At 41.2% G+C, this 24,153-nt stretch overlaps 1 long non-coding RNA gene across 1 annotated transcript; it reads right to left on the bottom strand.

Moving 5' to 3' along the window:
* Positions 1–7,130: 7,130 nt before the first annotated feature.
* On the bottom strand, positions 7,131–9,934 carry LOC142462979 (uncharacterized). The gene is made up of 3 exons (XR_012787319.1): positions 9,785–9,934; positions 8,749–8,771; positions 7,131–7,416 (listed from the first exon to the last, which is right to left on the bottom strand). It is a non-coding gene; the product is annotated as an uncharacterized LOC142462979 (long non-coding RNA).
* Between the last annotated feature and the right edge of the window lie 14,219 nt (positions 9,935–24,153).

Raw genomic sequence — 24,153 nt, 5'->3', positions numbered from 1 at the left:
TGCCAGAAGTGTCCGCCAGACCCTCTGACACAGAATGAGGATAACAAGGGCTCATCGCATACAAATTAAATACTCACACATCGGAGTCTAATCTAAAAAAAAAAAAAAAAATTACTTGTTTCCAATAGCTAGATAAATCTTCTCTAGTTCAATCTATATTCTTGAATATTGCAGTATTTATTTCTGCTACTTTTAGCTGATTATGTGATTTCTCAAATGTGCTGCACCTGACAATATCCTGAACAAAGACCCCAAGGTAAGGAACCTTGGAAATGAAAGTAATGTCTGTGTTACTCTGGCATCAAAGACCTGTTATGAATGGGATGGTAGAATGAGCTGCACGGGCAAAGTTTATACAGTTTTCTCTTTCTCCTAAGGAAGGCAGCATTAGAAGAGATTATAATCTCATGAAAACTGCCCCTGCATTTTACTCTGCTCTCAGACATGGGGGAGAAGGAGCTGAGCCGCAGACAGCTTTGCTGGGGCGCAGGACTAGAGTTTCCACTGGGTGCCCGCAGCCCCCCAACAGTGTCAGCGGCCTTGCGAGACCCGCCATCTCTCTCACCCCCCCATCTATTCCCTCTCGCTCATCCTCTCCCTCCTCTCCTTCTCTCTCTCCCTCACGCCACCTCCACCTCTCTCTCTCACACTCCCACCTCTCTCACGCCCCCACCTCTCTCTCAAACCCCAACTTTTCTCTCTCACTCATGGCTCCCACCTTTCTCTCTCATGTCCTCACCTCTCTCACTCACACCCCCCCTCTCTCTCTCCCATGCTCCACCACTCTCTCCCTTGTCCCCACCTCTCTCCCCTCTCCCTCTCCCATGCCCCCACCCCTCACTCCAACACTCCCACCCCCTATCCCACACCCCACCTCTCCCCCCACACTCAATAACCCTCCCCAATACATGCAACCCCCTGACTTCCCCCAATACATACAACCCCCTCCACTCCCTCAATACACATAATAACCCCTCCCCCAATACATATAACCCTCCCCAATACACATAAGCACCCCCCTCAATACACATAACCTCCCTCCCCCAATACACACAATAGCCTCTCTCATACACATAGTAACCCCGCCACCCCCCCCCCTCCCCACACACACACACACACACAAACACACACATTGGGGAGGGCCAACATCCCACAGGCGGATGTAGAAGTTGGGCTGGACTTCCGGGCAGGCCCGACTTCCGGCACGTGGGGGTGGGGCCTACATGAGTGGCTGGGCCGCTACAGGGGAGACAGGCCCACTACAAGGGGGGAAAGCTGTGGCCCGGCAGGCAACAGAGGCCCAGCAGATGGGCGCTGATGATGGGCCCGACCTCTGACCGGGCCTAACTTGCAGCTCCAGCCAGACCGGCGACAGCTGTCCTGGCTCTCCCCTCCTGTCGCCAGCCCTGAGGTGTGGGGTACTGTTTGTTACCAAGCCTCCCGGGTGCAAAATTGGAGCAAACCTGTAGCACAAAACTGCACCAGAACTTAACCTGGATGGTCATATCTGTTTAATTCGACCAGGAGCCAGTCAACTACACTAGGTTTATATAGTTAGAAAGAAGTGTGCATCCCTTTCTAGTCTTTCATAGTTCTAAGAGTGGCTTTCAAAGAGCTCAATTTTATACTGATTTATACTTGACATTAAGTAGGTATTCTTCGAATGAGACAGAGATGGGTTGATGGCATAATTAAAATACGACACCACAATTCTACCACAAATTTCCCTATAAAGTGTTGAACTCGCAGTTTTAGAACCAAAATGAGAGTTTAGAAAGTCCTTATTATCTTTACATGATCAGTAGTGACGAGTTGTAAAGTGATTAATCCCTTAGGTCCTGGAGAATGTCCGTAACTGGTTGGCCCACAGAATGTGCTGCAGCCAATTCCCAGTTTCCCCGCTCACACATTTAGTATACAGTATATTTGAGAAATGTTTACTTCTTATCTCCAGAGCTGAGCTGTGGAAGACATTTCTATCACTGGAGTTCTCAGCTAGCCTGACTGCTCATGTCATATGGTTGAGCAGCCTGCCATAGCTGGCTCTTTCCAGAGATAGATTCCTTACAATTGATTTCCATTTATTTTAATTTGCCTATGCCCATCATATTGATGGGAGAGCTCCACCAAACTGAAGGAACCTTATTTTCCTGCAGAGCTGCAGAGTAACGTGGCGATTTTGAGTTCTAAGAAAGCCTTTGATTTAGAGAAACAGAATAGTTTCCTTTATTTAGCGCACTTCAAGAAGAAACCTATAAAAGCTCTGTATACCATCATTTCATTTATGAAGAACCTTAATGTTAATCCCATACAAGGCATAACAACCTAAAATGAATGCACATTGGATGTACTGTAATCTACAGCAGAGGATCTCAAACCTTTCCCCGTCACTGGCCTTTTCAATGTTAACAATGGTTTGGAGGACCGACATACTAAAACTTAGGACTGGTCATTAACACATTTATATATGCAGTTGTACTGTAGCAAGTTTATTATCGCACACTCAACTCCTCAATTTTAAAGCTTTACATTCTTCCGCTCCTCATTACATCTCAGCCCTAATTTCTCACTATGCACCATCCTGACTCTTGCGTCCACACCTCTGGAATGCCCTTCCCCTCAATATCATAGTAGCACCCTCTCTATCCACATTTAAGACCCACCTCAAAACACCTGCTTAACGAAGCATATGAGTAGCTCCATGGCTGATTATTTACACCTCATACATAAAGCTTGGCCCCCTGCAGATGCACTTTCCAGAACACCCTCCTACTGTCTCTGTACGTTCTTCCTACCTACCAATTAGATTGTAAGCTCTTTGGAGCAGGGACTCCTTTTCCTAAATGTTACTTTGATGTCTGAAGCACTTATTCCCTTTATGTGTTTTTGTTATTTATATGATTGTCATGTGTATTACTGCTGTAAAGCCCTATGTACATTAATGGCGCTATATAAATAAAGACATACATACTACATCAGGGGTTTCCCCTTCCGAAACTTTGTGTGCATTTTGTCTTTGTATCAAAGATGTGAATAAATATAGCAGACATCGCTTGGTGTGATGAGATACCCTGCTGTATGGTGATTTCTTCTCTTTATACAGCTGATCTAGTGGATAGTGAACACCAGGATGGTAAGAGATAAGCCATGAAGCACAGATATCTCTTGGAAGTGCTGGTGTCTAAGCTGTCGATATATTTCGTGAAGACATGCCAATTTATGCCACATGCATTACAGCTAGTGCCACTTGCAGGAAAGATCTGCAAGTCCTCTTTGTGATTACCTTGAAATTCACCCACACTAAGGGCCTCATGCAGTAAGCGTCGATTATGTGAAATCGGCAATCTTACCGATTAGTCATGTTATTGGCGTTTTTTCCTCTCCGTATGCAGTAAGTGCCGAATACATTCAAAATCAACCCGAAAACAAATCCGCCCACTCTCACGATGATTAGCCGATCACACACAGGTGTATCGGCGTGCGTGGCGGGGTGCTGTTAGGTTGCCCAATCACAAATCTTGCTGAATCAGGCGAAACAAGCATGTTTTGGATTGCGCGCCATATTTAAAGGCAACGTGTACTGCTATTCATTCTCTGTGTTGTTGGGAGTGAGAGAGAGAGAGACGCACAGAGCTGGCTGTTTGAACATTTGCATATTGACTGAGAGACTTGTTGTGTATTGGGTGAGCTTTGTCCATTGTTGTTTTGTTTACATCTTTGTCTTGTTTTATATGTGGAAGTGTTTCGTGTGATTGCCTGTACATTTCTTGTCTGTTTTTTGTGAGTGCTGGAAGTATGCCCGCAAAGCGTGGGAAGAGTGATGCTGGTGGGAGTGGGAGTGCTACTCGTGCGAGTACGCATCGGAGTGAACGTACTGTTCAGGGGAGTGATGTTGCTGAGAGTGAGAGTGGTGTTGCTGGGAGTGGGAGTGCTGTTGCTGGGAGTGGGAGTGCTGGTGCTGGGAGTGGGAGTGCTGTTGCTGGGAGTGGGAGTGCTGGGAGTGCTGGTGCTAGGTGTGTGAGTGCTGGTGCTAGGAGTGTGAGTGCTGGTGCTAGGAGTGTGAGTGCTGGTGCTAGGAGTGGGAGTGCTGGTGCTGGGAGTGCTGCTGGTGGCGCAGTTGCTGATGGGGTGGATGGTGGTGGCGTGCTTGCTGGTGGGCAGCTTTTGGAGGCTCTTCCATTGGAAGAAGGAGAGTCCAGTCAGCACCAGCCAAGCTCTGACCCTAAACCTGCTCGGAAGAAACGTGTGGAGAAGCCACGTAATCCTCGCTTCAATGACCAGGAAAATACAGCTCTTGTCACTGGCATTCTGGAGCACTATGACAGTATATATGGACATTTACTAGGTAAGTGTACCTTTACATTTATTATTCAAATACATGTGATCCTAGGTCATCAGAGTTTTGTTCATATGCAAATATGGCTTCACAATATCTTTCTATGTTAATTAGTCTGGAAACACAGCTTTTTATCATGCCTTACAAGGACAACTAAACACAGGCGGTCAATTTGCCATAACTGCATACAATATGAATGCAACCTTGCTTACATGTATAGGTTTAGTAGTGAATGCTCATGTGCTTCACATATTACACATAAAACAGCATGTTTGCTATCTCTTGGAACAGCTAGCAGTGTAGGAAACTGGTGCTTCTATTATTAATCATTTACCTCATATATTTTATATGTTTTTCAAGGGCGGACAAGTTCAGCAAGCAGAAAAGAAATGTGGGACACAATAGTCATTGGTGTCAATGCGTGTGGGAATCATGTGAGGGACAAGCGGAATTGTCACAAGAGATTTGATGATATTAGGTCCAAATTGAAAAAGAAAATACAACACCAACGCGTGCATGCTACTGGCACTGGAGGTGGGCCCACACCACAACGTCTCATATTAAGTCCATTGGAGGAGCTGCTTCGGGCAAAATTACTTCCCGTCGTCGTGGAAGGCTTACCTGGTGACCGTGATATAGGAATTTACCCCTCACAATTTCCACCAGGTGAGAAATATTACTGTACTAGGCGTGTCGTTGCTTACAGTTATTTTGCATAGTTACACTGCTTTTTATACTGTCTTCACAATATAAGCATACCTGCATCTATATATGTATATGTCTGATTCTGTATACATATATATCTCAAAATAGACATATATGTTGTAGTCCTACTAAAAGCAGTAACTAATATAGCACGTGCCATTGCGTGCTCATTTACATGTGAATTCCCAAAATGCATTGCTGCAGTGGAAGCAATTGATGGTGGGCGAAGATGGGGAACAACAGGGTAGTACACATGTGTAACACATGTTAATCAGAAATTATTACTAGCTACAGGTACAGAACAGAAATATGTAGAATATTATTGTGTATTTTATTTATTTTACTCCGACAAACATGACATTACTGCCTATTTTAAGCATGCATCAAATATATTGCATGCAACGGCCTACAAACATCACTTGCACTAACACATCTATAGTTGTTAATGAAAAGGTCCATTTTTGATTTAAGTCATATACAGACAGCATAATGAGGCACACGTATCATATTTTATGTCATTGTTTTCATAACTTAAAAACTGCACACGACTATTTAGCTCATCTACCATTGTGTTAAAGCAGCTGCAATTAATATCTCATCACAGCATACACTTCAACAGAGGGGGTGGGGTTCAGCACACACACTAATTACAGCCTCATTTTAGGGGCAACTTAGTTCACACCATTTTCACCTGTTTCAAGTAATTGAAAGGTGTGGCTGATTAGGCTTTTTGGGGAAGGGAAAACCGTTCTTACAACCTCACTAGCACAACTGAAGTTAATCACACTCATTGGAAAGCTTCACTTTAGCTACTAAATGCCCCAACAACTCATTACTTATCAAACCGTACGTCACACATTAGTTCACTCATATCTATAGTTGAACTACTATCAACGACACATTATCACACACTGCATGTGTTGTCTTGTTTAGTCACAGCCACATTCAGGTGTGCCACATCTTATATTAATGTACCACACATATCCTCTACCAAAAACAACACTTTTTGCAATATGACCACCTTCATGATAACCATTGTGAATGGTCATCTCATGATAGTTATGTACATTATGATACTGATATCACTACACAACATATGATTTTTATGTACAAATTTAATGTATTTTTCCTCACGCATTACTGCAGAACCATAGTATGTTGTATGTTAGGGAACTCTAAACTTCTAAGTACACAGGCATGTACATTGTTATTACAACTATTTATGTTCACTTTCACACACACATTTTGGGTTAAGGAAATGATGCTGTTAGATACTCATAAATACAGAACATACAATAACTGTTTGTTCAATATTTACACATGTAAATGTAAAACTTATGTTATTGTTATATATAGTTGCCCCTGAAGGACATGTGTCACCTGAGACTGAACAAGTGTCTTCACCTGGGTCAGCCAGCTCAACACACCTAGAAGGTGAGTGTATCAGTTGGTGGCCATATAATATGTGCTCTTCTATATGTTATGTTGTCATGTTCATTATTTGTTTTGCACATCTTCTTTAAATAGGATTACTTAGTGTCAGTGAAAATGAAGTGTAAGGCAACTTGTATTGTGTTAGTGATGTTAACTATCATGTAGGAGTTGTGAGTTTACAGCAAGTTTTCATTCACTCATATTTCATACTGAGTCCAAACATTATTCTTAAGTCAAGGTAGTTTTTAATGTGAGGTTATAAAACGTATGGAAACATGTTAGTTGTTACTTATGACACAGTACAATTACATAGTAACACAGCAGAGATTAACATGACATTTAATAATTTGTACATTTATTTGTAGAACATGATGAAGAGGATTTTGATGATGATGATGATGATGATGATGATGATGATGATGATGATGATGATGCCGCCGCCGCCGCCATAGACACACAAATACAAGCAAGTGACCATGAAGAGGTTCCAATTGAAACTGTTTTACCGCCAAAACGTCCAGCAAATACCACATATGATGCAATTGTAGCTTCTGAGGGAAAAATTGTGGAAGCAGAAAATCGTCGCCATTCTGACCTGATGACAGTGCTGGAAAGGATGATTGCACTGCAGGAAGAAACAGTTTCATAATTGGCACATCTCCACAGAGTCTTCATTGAAGTGCCTAAACAGTTGCAAAAAATCAACACCTCATTCGAAGCATTAGTTGTTCAGCAAACACAAGCTAATTACTGGAGAATGACTAATGTACCACGATTCAACACCTCACAGGCAGGATCTGTTCATGCAGGTCAGTTTTCACCACATTCATCTGATATTCATTCACCAGGCCCAAATGTTACCGGTCAAGTAGCAGACATTGCTGTGCAGTTTCCTGATGACATCCTACCGCTGCCATCTGTACAAATTCAGCAGCAGACACCTACAAAGGAGGCGACAAAAACAAAACAAGACACACATGAAACAGACCAACCATCACTTGTGCAGTGTCTACCAACTTGCTCACATGTGTCAGTGGGCACAAGCCCTGTCCGTGAACAGTCACTACCCAAAAGCCCTGTAGGTGAATCACTGCCCAAAAGCCCTGTAGGTGAATCACTGCCCAAAAGCCCTGTAGGTGAATCACTGCCCAAAAGCCCTGTAGGTGAATCACTGGCCAAAAGCCCTGTAGGTGAATCACTGGCCACAAGCCCCGTAGGTGAACAGTCACTGCCCAAAAGCCCTGTAGGTGAGTCACTGCCCACAAGCCCTGCCCGTGAAGTGCCAGAGGCCACTCAAAGTGGCTCTGCTGTGCCTAAAGTTGGTGGCAAAAGAAAAAGGAAAATTCAAGAGACAACAAGCAGGCCTGTTACTCGCTCGCAAAAGGAACAAAAAAAATAAATGTTATAATTCAGAAAATATGTCTTTGGCCTTGTTTTGTTGACTTCACATTATCTAATTACTATTGTATGTATGCTGAAGACTGTGTTGTTTCCAAACTTTCAAGTATGTTCTTGTACACGTGAAGTTTTGGAAATGTTAACACTCAATTAATGAATAGTGTTATAAATATTTATGTATTAATCGTCTGTTCAGTAATGGTCCACCTGGAACCAGTTGCAAAGTTTAGAGAAGCTGCCATTGACTTTGCAGCAAAACATTGCATTTGGGTGTGTTAATTGATGTAAGAATTGCATATGCATATTAGTCACATGCATTTATAAAAACACCTAAGTAACTGCAAACATCTTTCTTGTACGTGTACAGCAGGATTATGTGTAAATTATTACTTACCTTTGCCTTGCTTGGGCATTCTAATTTTGTCCTTTAATCATTTGTGTGTTCTTGTTTCAATAACATCTCAGAATGTATAAAAATATATATACACACACACACACACACTGAGTGTGTGTGTGTGTGTGTGTGTGTGTGTGTGTGTGTGTGTGTGTGTGTGTGTGTGTGTGTGTGTGTGTGTGTGTGTGTGTGTGTGTGTGTGTGTGTGTGTGTGTGTGTGTGTGTGTGTGTGTGTGTGTGTATATATATATATATATATATATATATATATAGTACTATATAAACTGGTATACATGTATTTTACAAACTAATACACTTCATGCTTCCTTGTGAAAGCACACTATTTTAATAATACAGGCATAATGTTTGAGAAATATCCTAAGTATGAGACTCTAACAGTATTGTGCTTAAACAAATGTTTATTACTTCATTCAATCATGTTTCTCACCATTTAAATAGGTTTCATACAAGGTATACTTACTGCCATCAATGTTGTGTGTACTCCTGCAATATTAAAAAAAATAAAATATAATATATAAATATATATATATTTTTATAAGAGAGATATATTTAGATATATATATATACACACGTATTTAAACTCATGCAGACAGGGAGTTAACCAGACTTTCACATACACACAGAAATGTAAGCGGGGAAAAAACATTTCTTTTTGCAGGTGTGTGTTTGTACTGATATGCCTGGCTAAGAACTATTTTCACACAGTGGTCTTTGTTAGTTTTCAAAAAAACACTATGTGAACGATTTCAAAGTCTAGGGATGTTTTTCAGAAACGAGATAAAAGAAGGAGAAATGTTTCTCCCACAGTCCCATATCACTAACCACAACTGTTAACCCAATTAGATTTACAAAGCCAATTGGCGTTTGAAATAAGGAGTCAAAGTAGTTAGTTTTGATGACCTTGACAAGGAAAAACAGGAGTTTGTTAGCCATTCAGCACATTCATTTTGATGAGCAAATAACACAGACCTGCACACAGCTTTTGTGCTACTCAGACATGGCTGATGAATTCGTTACCAATATTAATCCCCTTTTAGGGTATAAGTACATGATCTGTGAAGCCATCTTGAACAGTCGCGGACAGAAAGCAAGCACACGCCAAATCGATGATTTCATTCGAGCAAAATATCCTTATTACCAAGACCGTAAGCATGCACGGAATTTTAATTCCTCAATAAGATTCACTTTATCAAGTAATGACTTTTTTGAACATGACCAGGATAAGCTACAACACACCTATGGTTTCTGGAAGATTGCCCAGGAAAAACTATTTCTCCTGAAAGACGGCACTTATATTGTCGTGAAAGGCATATTTATTCCTAATGGCAATAGCAATGTATCCGCTACTACTGATCCGTTTGAATCGATACGTGCTGCAATATCTGCAGCCTCCATTCCTGAAACCCACATTGTACAAGAACAAAATTACTATGATTATGTACCAAGCCTTTCAGCTGAAAATGCATTGGAATGGGAACCCGAAGAAATGAACCTACCTCCCGACCAATTATTTGAAGAAAGCAGTGGCGATTCCTATGAGCGCTTCCTGGAGGAGATATGTGTCATACTGGATTCAGCGGTTGGGTCAAGCGTGGATGAAAATGCCTTGCATTTCTGGAGCGACCAGTTGCAGCCAGGCGAAGAGTTAATTCTAGAAGAATGGTAAATATAACAATCGTTATGCGTTGACTCTGCGTTTAAATTTTTTTTTTTTTTTTATCCACCATTTTCACTTTCAAAGCGTGGATACAGCGTAACATTGCAGACTGCATAACATGTAGCGATCACAAACAAATTGTTTCCTAATACAATATAGTAGAACCTGAAAGAGTAGTACACATTGCTGACGGTATACATATACGTACTTTCCTATCCCTTTAAACATATTAGCAACATTTTTCCATAACTCTAACACATACCTGTTTTGTTATCATGCAACATCTACAACATTGAAAACCGGGTCCACCACGTATGACGTGGGACCCTTGTCATGGGCCAAGGCGTCCTTAAAAAGGATTACGGATGTAAGTCCCGCCCCCAAGCGACGTGCGCGCCTCAAAGCCTATTGGCTGTCATGTTTTGTTATAGTAACGGTAACTGCAGTGTGTGATGCGTGCGGCTCAGTGTTTGTAGGCGTACCCTGGGCGTTAGCCGAATGTTAATTGAGTGGGAGGAGTGTTAGCGTGCGTTTCACGCTGGCTTAACATGACGTCACACGTATTGCATTTGCGCATTGTGTTATCGGCCGTCCTTTCTGTCCAAACACGTCTGGTTTAAAAGAATACAGATGTACTCGTTTAGAATGATTTTAGTTTCATCTTCATTGTATTTGAAATAAAGATGTGATGTTTACTGGTATTTTCTACATGTATTGAACGCACAACGTTCGCTTTGTTTTGCGCATGCGCTAACAGTTAGTGGAGCCAAGCGTGAAGTGCGTGCGCACACTAAGATGTGCGCGCACATTTTTCAGTATACAGGCAACGTTCACTTCATATACATAGTTATGGCTGCTACAAATGATAATAAAAATTACATACTGATGTACACTTGTAGTTGTAACATATAAATGAGTGACGTGTGTATGTACACAATCATATAGAGCTGTGTAACGCGTTGTCACGGATACATATATAGTAAGGTGCCATATTTGACCATCATGTGTTTGCTGTATTTCAGAGATGTCGGGGAAGATACAATCGGATCAATGTATGATTTCAGAAGAGTCTACCTTTATATGAGATGATTGTGAGGAGGAGCCACCGACTACTATACTACATATGGAACTAATTTTATATTGCTTGCAGCGCTTATTAACAAACAATTAAAAAAGTGATACCCTTATGCCTATATTGCATAAGCACTTAATTAACATAATGATGTTGCAAAATAGTGCCTCTTGAATTTTTCTTGAGTGTTCTTTAATGACTACTAACATTTTATGACATGGTGTGTTTTTTATATAACAACCATTCCCACTCTGCTAACACATTTGTGTATTCTATTGTGTAATGGAACGTATGACTGTCGAAACTATGTAACAATAATAATAATAATAATATGAGCATGTTCATGTATAGGGCTGCTAGTTGTACGCAGCGATTTACAGACACATGTTTCAGCCTGAGGTCCCTGGCCCGTGGAACGTACAAATGTTTTTTTGCCGCATGAGGCACAGGGAGATAAAGTGACTTGGCCAAGGTCACAAGGAGCCCACACCGGGAATTGAACCAGACTCCCCTGCTTCAAACTATCAGTGCCAGTGTGTGTCTTTACTCACTGAGCCACTCCTTCTCCCAATGTAAAGGACACTTACAACCAAGTAGCCATTTATATTTAAAATCTCTTGTTACATGGGTATGTAGATAAAATGGTTTGGGACTGTAGCAAATAATGTTACTGGCCAGATGTTATGGTCCCCTCCAATGCATGATGTTCTGAATATGACATCACCATCATGTTATGAAGTACGTTTCTGTGTATATTTCATTAACCTAACTAACTATAGTTTACGGTGTTTATTAATCGTTTAAAAATACATAGTATAGTCAATATGATGATATAAGCTACCATAATAAAGCTGGTGTTATCATTTGTCAGTGTTATACATGGATCCTACACCAATTGATAGAGACACAAACAGTTGTCTTAAAAAGTGTGTCTATGCTAGTGATGAATGTGGTCCCGTAAGTAAACAAATAAGTACAGTTATCCCCTTTTCTCCAAACACCTCTATATTACATTAATGGAAATTATAAGGAAACATACATAAAATGTGATGAAATGTGAGTAATCATTTTGTAATACAATGCACATGAAACCTCAAGAGTAGCTAAATGCATATACATGATACAGAAAGTACATATATGTAACATTTGTGTTTAAACCAATATGTTGGGTTTTTAGTTCAAATAATTATAGGAAGATTGAGGTAGCCACATCTTATGAGAGATGTCAGCAAATATACATACCATGATCAGTCATACTGCAAATATACCTATAATGCAAAGGAACAATATATAAATTGCAAACATTGACATGCCATCTTCAGTACCGTAAACAACACATCAAAGTGTGTATTTGGTGTTAAATGTGCAACACCATGTATATTTAATGACATTCAAAATGTAAATGAGCCTGGTGTACACATCATATGGATGTACATGTTACACTGCACCAATAACATTGTATGTAAGCATACTAGAAGCATGAATGAGTATGGGCATAATATGTGTATTGTGTTAGCATAAGGAACAACACAATGCTAAAATATTAGTGCTTTGTTACCCCAGTTGTATTCACATACACACAACTAAAGTACAATTGAAGAGGGATTATATAACCTGTGCAACAATAACATACCGGTGCCACATCCCTTTGTGCACACAGCAGAGAAAAGAAAGGTGTGCAACCCATATTCATCTGTGTCCTAACAGAAGGTTATATAAAAAAAAATTATTGTTAAGATAACATAATGTAAGTATAAAAGTAGAACTTGGAACATATCTGTTTTTACTTACAAGAAAAAAATGAATTGATGAGATTCTGGCGTGTCTGGCCACCACTGGCTGTTTGTTCATTTTCAGCAGCTACATGGGTGGGATGCTCGTCTACCAAAGGCTCAGCTAGGTCTGATTGTACATTGTGCCTGAGTGCAACATTGTGCAAAATGCAACAGGCAAGGATAATATCAGACACTTTTTGAGGCTTGTATAGAAGAGCCCCACCAGTTCTGTCCAGACACCTAAATCTGGTCTTGAGTAGGCCAAATGTCCTCTCTATAACAGATCTTGTAGATATATGGGCTGCATTGTACCTCTCCTCTGCTTCAGTTTGAGGGTTTAGCACCGGAGTCAAGAGCCACGGCCTAATTCCGTATCCTGAGTCACCTATAATGAATGGAGCACACATAAGCTTACATTAGTGATCAAATTCTACAATGCCAACATTCCTAAATAAAAATGTGTTTTGTGTTATAACATGTAAATGTGTACTCACCCAGCAGCCAACCATATTCAAAATGTCCCTCTTCGAACGCATGGAAGACTGAAGAGTTCCTCAGGATGGAGGAATCGTGACTGGAACCAGGGAATTTGGGTACCACATGCATTATCCTCATCGTGGCATCACATACCACCTGTACATTGAGTGAATGGTAGTGCTTACGATTGCGGTACACATGCTCACTCTGACTAGGTGCAATCAAAGCAACATGTGTGCAATCGATTGCACCCAGCACACATGGTATCCCTGCTATATTATAAAAGCCAGTCCTGACTTCCAGCCACTCTGTCGCCTCTGTAGGAAAATGAATATAATTCCTAGCGCGTCTATTTAGTGCATAGAGAAACTGGGTCAAGGCCCGCGAGAATGTAGATTGCGAGACCCCGCCCACTATGCCCACAGTTGTCTGGTATGACGCGGAAGCAAGATAATGTAATGAGCACAGCATTTTAACAAGCCCAGGGACTGCACGACCTCTGGCTGTGAAAAAATCTAAATCTCCCCTTAACTCCTGATAAAGAGCTAAGATTGCTGCTGAACTCAAACGATAGCGACTTACAATCTCCTCCTCACTCATCCCATCTAACAGGGTTCTCTCCCTGTACAGACGCGGACGAGGCACAACTTGTCTCCTCTGTCTTCTCCTCTGATCTCCTGTCCCTCTCCCTGTCCCTCGGCCTGTCCCTCTCCCTGTCCCTGTCGTATCCGCGTCACTGTCCCTGTCACTGTCCCTCGGTGTGTCCCTCCCTTGCCCTATATGATTGTCTTCATCATCAAGCATGTCATAGAAAAGAATGTTCCTCCGTCTCCTAAACAATCTCAACATTTTGAAATGAGTAGCTGTGAATGAGCAGGTAATGGGCGTCCTTTAAATAGGTATAATGATGTCAGGTGACATAGTAAAATGCAAGGTTTTACATGAACATAATAAAGTACTTGTGTGGCAAGCTGTGTGCAGTTGTTGTGTGTATTCTGCAGGGAATGATGATATTTGCCAATGATGTGACGTGATGCTTTGTAGAAACATTGCTTGCAAATAAATAGTTGCATGTGCAATGCATGTAAAACTTGTGAACGCAAGAGTCAGTCATGTAATGAGACAAAAAGGCTGAGATTGATGTGGGAAAAGTTTTGTGTAACATGTGTAATTAGCCATGTTATTGTGACATGTTGCCAACAATGAATAGTCGTGTGCATATGCATGCATTTCTGTAAGGAGGATAGTTGGTATAGAATGAGTTAACAAGGTGTCCCAATGCTGAATTACTGTACATGTGTGTATAAGTTAAGTTGAAGTGCTTGTAATGCTACGGTTACAATGTAAACATGCAATGTGATTGAGCGTCCAATAAGTGACGTCATGAAAATAGGGAGGACCAAACGTAGATGTAAACATGAGAATTTAGATGTACATGAACGTTTAAAGATGCGTGACACATTACAAGCATTGTGTAATGTAAAGGAAGATGAATATACGGTGTATGTGTGACATGTGTGACATGTGTAACATCATGTAAACAATTGTCGATCAATGCAGTAAAATGTGTGCTATGATGTGAGGTTCTCCTTTAAGAGTTGAGTATAGTATTTTCCCTTGCCACATCATCACATGATGAGTAATGTGACCCGCAAATGCTGCAAACATGTAAAAGTATAATGTTATGCAAATAATACACGTCAGCCGTGACACAATGCAGGGAATGCCCCCCACACTGTAATGCAAATGACGTTTGTATTGTGAGCAATGAAACGTAAACAGTACTATACTGTTATACGTCCCCGCTCCATTGACTCCATTGATGTACAGAAGATTTTTTTTTTCTAAGTGCCGTTCCGGCAGCCTTAGCGATCGTTCTCCCGTCCAAACTGCCAACTTTAGTTGGCGGGAGAAATCGGCCATAACATCTCAATTTCGTAGTGCCGATCAGCCCCGATAAGCTGTTTTTTTGTTGTTGAATCCAGCCGATTTAAAAAAGTGGCGATCAGTGGCGAAAACAGGCTTATCGGCAGCCGACTGGCCATAACAAAATAATCGGCTCCGAAACCTGGCGAAATCAAGCACTTATCGGCGCTTACTGAATCTCAAACCCAATTTTGGCTATAAAATGGTGATAATTCCCTTATCAACGCTTACTGCATGAGGCCCTAAGTGTCAAAATAATTCTCCCTGTTTTATTATTGGTATAATCAATGTCACTGGTTTTATCGTTGTTCACTAAGTTTTGATCCAGTCATTAAATTGCAAATATTTGGATAACACGTTCTTGACTGTGTTGCTAAAATAGATGAATATTGGCTATCGTATGTATGATAAGTGGGTTATTGTTTCTCTTGAGCAGTTCATTAAACTATTGAACAATTTTACAAACTCTAAACAGACGGAATAAAAGGACACTGTAGGCCGTGCCAAAAATTACAAGGTCATCAACAAAAACAACCATCATGCAAAGCTCTTCAGATGACTCTAGAGTTTGCTCATCAGAACTGGGATTAGAGATGTCTAATGATTGTACTATTTTTTTCCCAATGTAAACATTTATTGTAGACACAAATGGTAACATTTAGGCACATTGTCAGCTGTCCCCAAAGGGCTGTACATGGGGATAAAAAGAGACTAGATTCCACTTAGTAGCAACCCAGGCAATTACAATATGACAAATAGCCATGTGTCTCACCCATGGGCAAAAAAATGATGTCTAACAATGATGGTGTTTTAGGATACAGGTAATACCGGATGCCTTTGCTCCAATGACAAACGAGTGGAAAGGGCAGTGGATTCATAGGAATACCACCCGGTAGAGCTGATAGGGTTAACAATAGGAACAAAGATTGGGATGGACACAAGGCATTTCGGGTGGAAAAGACCTTATCAGCAGCTTTGGCAGATGTACTGTAAAATAAGCCCCTAAATCAGAGGTGTGCAACTCCAGTCCTCAAGGGCCACCAGTGGCATAATTAACTATCCCCCCCCGCACCAAAATGTTCAAGGCCCCCCTCTCCCACCTGCTCCTCCCTAACTCTTCCTTTTCTCTATAACTCTCCCCCTTCTCTCTAACTCTTCCCCCCTTCTCCCTAACTCTTCCCCTTTCTCTATAACTCTCCCCTTCTCTATAACTCTCCCCCCTTTCTCTAACACTCCCACACTTCTCTCTCTCTCTCTATCGCCCTCCTCTCTAACTCAATCCCACTCCCTCCCACTCAATTCCCCCGTCCTATCCCACTCACCCTCCATCCTCTCTAACTCTGCCACATACTCCCCTCCTCTCTAACTCTATCACGCACTCCCCTCCTCTCTAACTCAATCCTACACCCTCTCACACTTAATGTCCTGTCCTCTCCCCTTTCCTCTCACTTACTCTCCCTCCCCTCCTCACACTCAATCACCATCTTCCACTCATTCCCCCCCCCCCCCTTTTGCCTTGTGGGCAATGTGAGACGGGGCCAGGCCTCCAGTCCCGCGTCGGTGGGAACCTGGTGCCGGACGGGCCAGACTTCTGGCGCTGTCCATAACACATGTTCATTGGCAGGAAGGGGGGATTAGTGTGAGGGCTCACAGCAAACAGAGGCCCCAGCAGCCTGGCATGGAAGTTGGGCCCAAACTCTGGCTGGGTCCAACTTCTAGCCTCAGCCATACAGCCCCCTGCATTGCAGGGTTTTGCAGTACTGTAGTTATGCCTGAGGACCATCAATGAGTCAGTTTTTCAGGATATCCCTGCTTCAGCACAGGTAGCTCATTTAGTGGCTGTCAAAAACTGAGCCACTGATTGAGGCCCCTTTGCTGAAGCAGGGATATCCTTAACACCTGGCCTGTTGGTGGCCCCTTGAGGACTGGAGTTGGCCATCCCTAGGCTATATGAATACAGTGTATTATAGCCATGATTGTCATTGACTGATCCACTAATTAAGCCACCTGTGCTGAAGCGGGGATATCCTGAAAACCTGACCTGTTGGTGGCCCTTGAGGACTGGAGTTGCCCACCCCTGCCTTAAATAGGCTCTTATGTTTTAAAGTTACAAAACAAAATGGATACGTGATCCTTTGCAATGTATTATTTACATTCTTTATCAATTCTACCATGACTTAAGTATTGAATTGAGATGTACAGTACTAGAAAGATAACTGGCTTATGCATCACAGTAAGGAGTTTCTCCACCATATTAGACACAATTATACTTGCATATTGCGGATGCCATTGATTGCTTAATATCTTCTCATTTAGGTTGTTTTTTTTGTGGATTGATGTGAATTAAAATTCCCAATGCAAATAGTACATTTCAAGCAATTGCATTAAATTTGCATCTATATTAATTCCACGTTATTGCAGTGCTGGCATTAGTTGCTGGTGATTATCCATGCAACAACACCCATTTTATGTAATCCTTATTGTGCAGTGTGTAAGCAGGGTACCAATAATGAATACACACTGACTGAGAGTTCATTGAAAACAAATGTAAGAATGTGAGCAGTTCATGTTTTGCTGGCACCAATATATTGTTTATTCAAATCATGGATTATGTGGGACTGACTCTTCCTTTCACTCCCATTGAGTAACTCAGCACCACGCATCTGATGCCAAGCAATAGTGATAGGGTTTATGAGTACTCTGGTGGTGCATACAGTAACCGGCTGGATCCCGATCAAAGGGACGGTGTGACTGTGCTTGTCTCTAACTATGAGGCTGACCCTCACGGCTGAGCCTGGGAAACGAACACAGGCCTAGGGACTGTCCTGATCGAGGAGAATACCCGGTCACAAGCCAAGGTCGGGCCAAGTACGGCAGTGTAGTCGGGGTTATGGTTCCAAGGTCAAGGCAGGAGAGAGGCAAACAGGGTCCAAGTACAGACAGAAGTTTGGCAAAAGTAATACATAGCAGGATACCAGACGGGGTCCAGGAGCACAAGGGATAAGACACTTTTCTCGGGCGCTGGCTCAATGGAAATGGCTTTTTTCTAAAGGCCAGGAACAGGTACAGCCTATTACATATATTAAAACAAAAAGAACGATTCCTGCGCTCCTACCAATTAGGCTAAGATAAAATAATATTCTCATGAAAAAGGGTATTTGGTTAAACCCTTTGGTCAAAGCATTTGTAAGCCTGAATGCCACGTCAAGGCAACCCGTTTAATGCAGGTACCTACACTATACTGTATATATATAATAATTGTCCAAAGGGTTTAACCAAATACCCTTTTTCATGAGAATATTATTTTATCTTAGTCTAATTGGTAGGAGCGCAGGAATCGTTCTTTTTGTTTTTCTATATGTAAGGCCTATCTTTTTACCTGCAGCAAACTTCTATAGGGAGGAGCATGGTATCATGTACAGGGGCTTATGCAGAGAGGCACGTTAAGGTCAAATTCGGCAGGTTTGCGCCAAAAATGTCTGCATTGAAAGAGATAGTGGCGAGAATTTGGCGGGGCTATTCAAATTCGCCAGACGTGTGGCGAGAAGCGTGATCTCGCCACTGCGAAAAAACGCAAGATTCCAGTAGCTCCGATGCGCATGAACGCGCCAATCGGAGCTACTAAATGGCGCGTTTAATGGAAATTTTGCCCGCCAACAAAAGTTGGCTGTATTATGGGCTAATACCGCGGGGCTCAGAATGGCGAGTTTCACGCCAAGTGAAACTCGCCTAATTAGCCATTTCCTGCACACTGCGCTACCGGAGTTCCCTGCATACCACAACAATAAATTCCAATCCTGTGGCGAATTTAAGCAGTACCTCTCTGCATAAGCCCCACAGTTTCTCACTAATATTAGGCAATCCCTTTCCTTGCTGCATACTCCCATAGGGCATTTTAAATTTAGTATCTCTGAAACGTCATAGGGGTAGGTTTAAATGCTCATCTGCTTTACATAGCAGTTACTGAGCCTCTACCAATTTCCCAATTAGTGCAGGTATATTACACCCCAGTGTCAGTCTGGACATCACCCTCCATTGAATGGTAGGTGAATGTGTAAGGCTGACAGAGAGATGTATATGTGTAAGTTGTATTATATTCACACCAGGGAATTTGTGCACCCTGATTACCTTTATAGCAAAGGTAAGTATGATACTGGCTTTAGCCAGATTTTAATTGCACTACTCAAATAAGCTCATGCTTTATTTAACCCCTTCAGGGCTTTAACACTTTTTTCACTAGTCCATGGGACAATTATTACATATATATACAGTATAGTGTAGGTACCTGCATTAAATTGGTTGCCTTGACGTGGCATGCAGGCTTACAAATGCTTTGGCCAAAGGGTTTAACCAAATACCCTTTTTCATGAGAATATTATTATATCTTAGCCTAATTGGTAGGAGCGCAGGAATCGTTCTTTTTGTTTTTCTATATGTAAGGCCTATCTTTTTACCTGCAGCAAACTTCTATAGGGAGGGGCGCGGTATCATGTACAGTTACAGCCTACTACAACCTCCATCCAGGTTGAGGGCAGAATGAAGCCACTTCAGCCCTCTTGAGTTTGGGTGAAATGACTTCAGATGTTGGCCATCTTGGTAGAGTCAAGGCGTTCAGGAATGTTTTGGTGCCACAGGGAACGGCCGAGACGATGAACCCTGACAGACAGGATGACTCAGTACTTGTTTTTATCCCATTGTTCTCGATGATGTAATGCTTAGGGAGAACAGTAACATAAATATCTGGGTACTAACCTTAAGCCAGGTGCTAATTCTAGTGACCCACACACAATAGCCTTGAGCTGGGCTCTTTGTTCCCATGCTCCACTGGGTAATCATAGGCGGAAGGTGTAGGCATTAAGAATATGGACAAAGCCTGTTTCTTTCGCCCAGCTCCTGTTATTTGCATGCTGTGAATGGAAGTGCACTATATATGTTAGGTCTGAGAGGTACTTTTGTAAAGAAAATAAAGAAGGGGGTTATTTCATCTGATAAAAGTCTTAACAACAGTCCAAGAAAGCTAGGGGCTTATTCATTAAACTGCGATAACACCGATCTGGGCACTAATGCACTGACACTTCCTTTCAAGTCAATGTGAGTTTCTGTGCGATAGTGCCCCAATAGTCTTGTAGGCTATGATAGGGTGATGACTAGGTTTAGTGTATTTGGATTCAAATGAATACATTAAGTCTGTTGATACCTACCGAAGAATATTTAGAAATGTCTTGAGAATAAGTGTGTTGATACAACACTTCTAACTTTTGAAATCCGCTTTTGCAGAAAACTTAAAGCTGCACTTGCTACAAAAAAAGCCTATTTTATGCAAATCCTCCCCCCAGAATCATTAAATAATGTGCAAGTTGATGAGCTTGTTAAAATAAACGTTTTCCTTGGTTTTACCTGTCAGGTACATTTTGCTGCTAGAACACATTTCGATTATGTGTCAATACTCTGAGCATAGTAAATGAAGTATAAGCAAAAAACAAGTCATACAGGAAAATGGGCAAGCATTTTATTTTTTATTTTAACAAGGGTTAAAGAGCATAACCCCCTTTGGTAGAGTCTTCCAAGTATGACTTTATGTGCTTAGATTTCTATCATTCCTCTTAGCAAGCTGTTAACCTTCTCTGGGATGACTATCAATACATCTGGAAAGGTCATGTTTCAGAATCAAAATCACAGAGGAAGAGTGTAAAACTGCTGCAATAATATACTTTACCTGTGCTGCTCTCTGTCTGTTTCACACTACATGGTGTTATATTGTATCTCAGTGAAATGAATGTGCAGACACTAAAGCTAACCCTCTGGAGTGCTACATACCAACTTATTTTAGATTCTGTATCAGACAGAAAACACATTCTGGCCAAAAGCTTTGTATCTTGTTTTATTTTATCATCATTTTACAGTGTTTAGATAACATCGGGCAATTCACTTTATGGGACAGAGTGATATTTTTCTTCTTAACAACGACAAAAGTGCTTCTCAGAGGGACGTGAAGAGCTGTGAGTTTGTTGTTGGCCTGACAATTCCATGAAGTATTTGAAGCTGGGGTATTTGTAAAACCCAGGAGATTTCTCAACTCTTTGATTACCTGCAGGCCAGCAATACATTGTCACAGAATACAAGTTGGAAGACACATAGCAGCTTTATATGTAAAAACCTAATGCATCCCATTGTAATCTACATTTAATGTACTGTAACTCCTCCCTCCAAATAACCAACCTCCCTAAATCCCCACCCAATACAAGTAAATTAACATAGCAGCAAAAGAAGTCGGGGTTCAATTATTTATTTCAAAATGTTTCCTTTACCATCAACTTCAATAAAAAGGGGAGGTTTATATACGCTCCAAACTGCAAAGTTTTAATGAACTGTTATTAATTATTTTTAATAGCTTAAATTAGTTTACAATAAATGTATAGAGGGAAAGAAAATAGACATTCAAAGTAATTGCATGGTAAGTGTTTAACACATAGAAGCCGACATTATGATAAAATTAGGGGTGCCACATTAAAGTTTTTTTTTTATAATACAGGACAATGAAATCCAGTATGAAAGTGCGACGTCATAATGAGGGATGAAGGATTGGCAGATGCTCCGAGCTGCATGGTACCTCCTGCCAGACCGCTATATTCTCTGGTTGCTATCAGCTCTGCTCTTGGCGGGGTGAGGAAAGACACAAGCTGAGTAACCCCTTTTGGGGTGGGGGACACGGTATTATGAGATGACCAGGCAGTGTCCTAACTGTATTATTTTTATAATTTAGTAAGGCGACATCTATAAGAAAAGGTAACTATTATGCTCAAGTAAAAAATCTAGTATGTTTTTATGACTGATTTCTTTACAGGCTTTGGAAGTTCAGGCATTTCAGGTCAAGGCGCTAAAATACAGGACAATGATGCATCCTGACGGACCTTTATGGAACAACGGGACAAGTATGTACCAGAGGGATACCCCCGCAACAGCCGGATAAATGATATGTTATGATGGTGATCCCTAGGTAAATGGCTGACTATATATACTTGGAGAAAATGTAACCTAGTAAGGGCACTCAATCATAACCTGGATGTATTCTGATAAATGTAAAACAAATGTCTTTATTAATATCTGCTTAAAATAAAGGTAGTTAAAATGATAATGTAACATAAGTGTGTAGTTAAGACTCTTAATAAGTGTCCAGGATACATAGAAGGGTGAGGGGGTATATTAACCCCTTCACTTGCTGTGTCTGGAACGTATACCAGAGACTTGCGAAATAGTACTAAATGTCCACTGTCCTTCTAGTAAGAACAATTAATGGTATGTGATCAGTAGCGAACTAGTGCAGCATGTTCCCTTAGAGAAAGCTCCTTGAGAAAGCGCCAGTGACGGCGTGAAATGCGTGGGAGGAGGAGCTTGCTCTTCATGTGGATGTCTTCACATTTTTATGGAGTTCAATAAAGATTTTTTTTATTCAAATCTTTTTGGCCGGTGAGTTCCACTTTTTCCCTTGACTTGGCTGATACACCGATCCCCTTCTCTACATTGCCTGCATCTGGATTGGATTACATGCCTACACGAGACGCAGGATTCTTTATGCTCCAGCGTGGCCAGGAGGACCAGGGGTACGGCGACATATCGTGAGTAAAGTGTTAACTCCACACCGACTACATATCCGTTTGGGGTTTATTTCTTCAGTCCCAGCAATATATATATATATATATATATATATATATATATATATATATATATATATACCCATGAGGCTGTGATTACTACTCTGGGCGCTTAATTGCTGATCATTCCCTTACGGTAACCCCGCCTTATGCCTCCTTACTAGTGCCTATGACTCGTTATCGAGGTGAAGCTATCACTTGTGCTTAGTTATACAGCTCCGTTCCTTGAGCTTGCAGGTGTGTTTTTCTGCTGCCCGCTCTTGCCCCTGCTCTTTGTCTTGTGCATAGAGCCACTGGCCGCACAGATCAGGAAGAGCCCGGATATATTGGGGTTTAAGGTACACTCCTAAATGCATAAATTAGCATTATATGCAGGTGATGTTATATTGACATTGTCAAGTCCCCTCACATCGCTACCAAATCTTTTTAGCCTCCCAGGGAAATGTAACAGGTTATCAGGGTTTAAAATCAATCAATCAAAATCAGAAGCGTTAAATATAAACTTACCTAAAGACGTAGAGAAACGAATAGAACTGAATTTCAATTTTAATTGGCAACCACAAGCAATCAAATATTTGGGAGTCAAAATTACAAAAAACTACAAAACACTATACAAGACTAACTATCCCAATGTAATAAAAACCCTTAGGGAAGATGTTAATCGATTGTCTACGTACAATATCTCCTGGTTTGAAAGGATCCATTGTATCAAAATGAACCTCTTGCCACATATTCTATATTTATTTCAAGCTCTTCCAATACCGATAAATATAAAAGATATACACTCTTTGCAATCTTTAATCTCAACATTTATTTGGAGGCATAGGAGACCTAGGATTAGTTGGAAATTATTAACAAGACCAACATCACCAGGGGGGCTGGTGGTACCTTGCATGTTGTCCTACTATAAAGTGGCACACAGCTCCAGAGTTGAGGAGATGGGTGGCGTTGGAAAGGGTGATCTGTGCACCTATTGAGTTACGCAATTTAATCTGGTACCCTAAAAAGATTTATAAACTAATACAAGAATCGCTACCCTCAATGACCAATTCACTAGCAGTTTGGGAGGCCACAAAATATAGATGCTCGTTAACTACTAGACATTCATTAATGACACCCTTTATTCGGAAATCCAGATTTTGCTCCGGGTATGAATAGCAAGAATTTTCAGATTTGGAAACAGAAAGGGTTATTGATACTCAAGGATCTGGAGGGTAGGTAGAAACACTATAAAAACATTCGACCAAATTAAGTCAGACAAAGACTTCCCAAATACATAATTTCTTAGATATCTCCAGATCCGTGC

The sequence above is a fragment of the Ascaphus truei genome, chromosome 11, assembly GCF_040206685.1.
Source record: "Ascaphus truei isolate aAscTru1 chromosome 11, aAscTru1.hap1, whole genome shotgun sequence".
In the NCBI taxonomy this organism is placed as follows: domain Eukaryota; kingdom Metazoa; phylum Chordata; class Amphibia; order Anura; family Ascaphidae; genus Ascaphus; species Ascaphus truei.
This window is presented reverse-complemented; position numbering and strand designations above follow the sequence as displayed.